The sequence below is a fragment of the Ornithorhynchus anatinus genome, chromosome 5 (assembly GCF_004115215.2).
Source record: "Ornithorhynchus anatinus isolate Pmale09 chromosome 5, mOrnAna1.pri.v4, whole genome shotgun sequence".
In the NCBI taxonomy this organism is placed as follows: Eukaryota; Metazoa; Chordata; class Mammalia; order Monotremata; family Ornithorhynchidae; genus Ornithorhynchus; species Ornithorhynchus anatinus.
Window position 1 is genome coordinate 89788047 of NC_041732.1, and position 4844 is coordinate 89792890.

Here is a 4844-nt window from a genome sequence, read left to right on the forward strand (position 1 = left end):
TCATGTGGGACAGGAACTGTGCCCAACTCAATTTGCTGGTATCCATCTCAGTGCTTAGTACAGTGCCTGGCACATAGTAAGCACTTAACAGATACCTCACTTATTATTAGACATGATGTCACAGTCTAGAGGGTTGGTAGATACATTCCCTACTCACAGGAAAATAACAGTCTAGAGAAAGATATTAAAATACCTGGCCATGTACTTTATCGACAAAATTGAAACCATCAGGCACGTTCTCCCTAAAATCTCTCCTGCTCGTTTCCGGTCCCTCCCTCTTCCAGACCCCCCCTTCAAGTCCTCCACTTTCCCCAGACATACTTTAAGAGATCTCTGGCTTCCTTCCAAAATCTAACCTCTCCACCCGCATCTCTAACAGGATCCCTTTAAACCTAACCCTGACCTCTCTCCTCTGCATTATTGTATTTCCTCCTGCCTTCAGGATATATCTACCTGGATGTCCCACCAATACTTCAAACTAAAGATGCTCCAAACTCACAACTTTCCCACCCAAAACCTGTCTTCACCACTTATTGCCCTTTACTATAGGCAGCACCAATATCCTCCCGATCCCCACAGCCTTGGCTCATTTCTTTCATTCAACCCATTTACTCAATCTGTCACCAAATCAAAATCATATGTAGAGAAGTATTACTGACAGATAAGAAGAGGGCAGAGTTAAAACAGGTGAGAATGTTTGTGATGGATCCAGTCAGCTATGACCCTCTGCCTCAGTATGTCTGGTTGAGCTCTCCATTTCTAGATTGTAAGTTCCTTGTAGACAGGAAACATGTCTACCAATTCTGTTTCATTGTACTCTCACAAGTGCTTAGTAGAGTTCTCTGCACCCAGTAAATGCTCAATAAATACCACTGATGGATTGAGTTAACTCTAGAGAGCTTTTTTGATCTTCATCAGTGCTAGAGCTGAACCATTTAATAAAGCAATATTATTCAAAATCTTTTATTTAGGCACTCCAGATTCCACTCCCAAGCCAGTGATTGGCTGTAGCACAGCCATGACCTTTGCTTTCCGGAACAAATAGTGTTGGTGGGCACTTCGACAGAGATCACTGTGAGGCAGGCCCAGCCCCTGTCTGCACTTCCAGTGATCAGTCATATTTATTGAATGCTTATTGTGTGCAGAGCACTGCACTAATGAGTTCCATCCCTGTTTTATTAAAAAGTGGTTTGAACAATTTTTCCATTCAACAAACAGCCTAGATGAAAATATGACAGAAAAAAGCAGGAGACTCAGAATACAGAAGTGGTCATGGTATTAGAAATAGCAGTACTCACTTGGTACAAAGTGCTATAGTAAACAGTTGGGGAATACAAATAAAAGGTGATGTGTTCTCTACCCATGAGGATCTTATTCTCTAATGTGGAAAGATACATAAAATGACTTCAAAGTATAAAAGATCAAGATTGATTATTGAATATGAAATGGAATAAATGCATATGCAATTGAGGATGGGTATAAATAAGGTCTAATTACTAGAGATAGCTATTGGGTTTACATGACTGATGGGGATTAATCAGGGAAGGATTGATGGAGGGGGTCGGATTTAAAGACTTCAAATGTAGGGATAGACATTGTTTGTCATATATGAAGGCAAAGGGAACTCCAGGTCAGAGGGAGGTTGTGAGCCAAACTTTTGGCCTCCTGCCTCTCCCTACTCTAGTCCATATTTCACTCTAAAAAAATGTGCTCACCACATCTCTCCACTCTTCCAGAATCTTCAGAGGTTGCCGATCCATCTCCAAACAGAAATGTTTTACCATCAACTTAAAGACAATCAATCAGATCAACACCTCCTATCTAATCCTTTGATTTCCTACTGAAACCAAGTTCACACAGTTCATTCCTCACCAACCCCAACCTATTCACTGTACCTCAGTCTTATTTCACTGCAGACCCCTTGCCCACATCCCCCATCTGGCCTGGAACTCTCTCACCTTTCACATATAACAGACCACCACGCTTCCCACCTTCAAAGCCTTATTAAAATCCCACCACCTCCAAGAGGTCTTCCCTGACTAAGCCCTCATTTCCCCTACCCCGTCTTCGTTCTGCATCACCTATGCACTTGTAACTGTACCCTTTAAGCACTTGGTGTTCATGCCACCCTCAGCCTCACAGTAATTATGTAAATATCCATATTTTTAAAAACGAATTTCTCCCCCTCTAGATGGTAAGATTCTTGCGGGTCTATCAACTCTGTTTCATGGCCTTTGCCCAAGTTCTCATACTGTGCTCTGCATACAGAAAATGCTTAATAAAATGATTGATTGATTTTTAATGGCATTTGTTGAGCACTTACTATGAGCTGAGGCACAGTAATAAGTGCTGGGGTAAATATAAACCATACTTCTATTTGAGAAGCAGCATGGCTTAGTGGAAAGAGCATGGGCTTAGGAGTTGGAGGTCATGGGTTCTAATGCCGACTTCACCACTTATCAGCTGTATGACTTGGGGCAAGTTACTTAACTTCCCTGTGCCTCAGTTACCTCATCTGTAAAATGGGAATTAAGACTGTGAGCCCCACATGGGACAAGCTGATTACCTTGTATCTCACCTAGTGCTTAGAACAGTGCTTGACACATAATAAGTGCTAAACAAATACCATCATCATCACTTATTGATTGAAGGAAATGGGGTGATAGCAGAAGGGAACTGAGGGGTCAAGGAAGAGGTTAGGGATGATGGGGGATAGAAGATCATGTTTGAAAGCTTTGGAGAAGAAGCCATTGGAATTTGAAAGGTTGAAGATGGTGATCAGGGAGGACAGAAGGCGGGGAAGTGTTTTGAAAAGGTGCAAAGGGATGGGGTTGGGGCGAAGGTGGAGGAGATCAATTTTGAGAGGAGGCAGGAGATCTATCTTTGGGATTCCTCTGGGAAAAATGGAAACACAAGAAGACAGGCCTCAAGAGGGTGGGTAGGTTGGCTCAAGTCAGATAAGGATGTTTGGAAAATGGCAGAGGCACCTTTATGAGAATCAGTATAATGATCTCTTATGGCACATTATCAGCATTATAGATGCTAAGCACCCACCTTAACTGTAATAGAAAGTCTAATAGATACTCAGCAGTGAGGATGATGATTTTCAGGAGGGGTATCTATTGAGAACTAAATTAAGTCTACCTGTTCTATTGTATTACATTTTTCAATCACTTAGTAGAGGGCTCCTCACACAGTAACCGCTCAAAAAATAACGTTGGTTGATTGAGTGTGAAGCATTATATTAAGCCATCAGCAGAGGACAACAGAAGCTAGACATGTGATTATTGTCCACCAGGAGCAGACAATCCAAAGCAGTAGACAGTCAGGCAATCATTTTCAAGCAGTGGGAGCAGGTGGAAGATGAAAAGTAGAAAAGGAAGTAGTACGAATATCTAAAAACTAGAATATAAAATTATTCCAACAACAACAAAAACAAATAGATTAAAGATTATTTAGGATAGGAATGAAATATAACTATCTTAAAGGTGTGGTTGAGGTGATCAGTCATGATGTGTTTTCTTGAATAATTTATTAAAGAAATCTCAAAACACGCAACAGCCTTCATCCCACTTTAGGTACGTACAACCTGATATCTATATCCAACAATCCTGCCCTGAACCAATCCTCGGGTTGTTCCTTACAAAACCCAGCAATGCACTTTTTAAATGCATAGAGGACACAATAATCACCATGACATTTATTACTACTTGCTACTTGCTGAGCACTGGAGTAAATCCCAAGTTAGGAACTCAGACATAGTCTCACAATCTACCTCATCTCCATTTTAGAGATGAGGAAACTGAGGTGCAGAAAGGTTAAGAGACTTTCCCAAGGTCGTAAGATTAGCCAGCAGCAAAGCTGGGTCTCAAACTGGGTTTTTCTAACTCCTAATCCCCTGTTTTTCCCACTGGACAATATGAAAGGATACTTCAAACCTCTCCTATTTCTAGCCCCATTAATGAGCTAACCAGCTCAAGCACTTAGGTGCATTAACCAAGAGTGGTTGTCTCACATGTTATAAAGTGGGTGAATATTTCTCCTGGCTTTTTGCACAAACTTTGGTCTTCTTCCTATTGCACTGGAAATAATTGTTTTTGATTCTTTAGGTTACTACCATATTTTATCACTGGTCTGTGTCTTTAGTTTATGTTGCTAATGGAAGTAACACCTCAGCCCCCATTTTTGTATCTTCTATGAATGCTCCCATTTGCATTTCCAACATGGAAATCAGGATAGGGGATAATTTTACATGCTTCTCCTAGGGTGGGGTCACATTCAGGCCCTGGTCTGAGGAATGCAAATCAGGATCAGTCATAATTATCCAGTGCTTACTATGTGCAAACCACTGTACTCAGCACTTGGGAGAGTATAACAGAATTAGCAGACACATTCCCTGCCCATAATGAGCTTGTAATCTAAAGGGGGAGACAGACATAAATATGAATAGATCAGTAATTTATAATATACAATTTAAAGATATGTAAATGATAATAATAATAGTACTTGTTAAGCACTTATAGTGTACCACGTACTGTTTTAAGCTCTGGAGTTAACCAGGTTGGACAAGTCCCTGGCCCACAAGGGACTCACAGTCTCATTTCCATTTTACAGATGAGATAACTGAGGTCCAGAGAAGTGAAGTGACTTGCCCAAGTTTACACAGCAGACATGTGGCAGAGCTGAGGTAAGAATCCAGATCCCCTGACTCCCAGGCTTGTGCTCTATCTGCTAAACAATGCTGGGATGGGAATGGGGTGATGATCAAACGTCCAGAAGTCACAGAAAGAAGTGCATAGACAATGCAGAACAAAGAGCAAGCTGGCAAGGGGAAAGGCGCAATT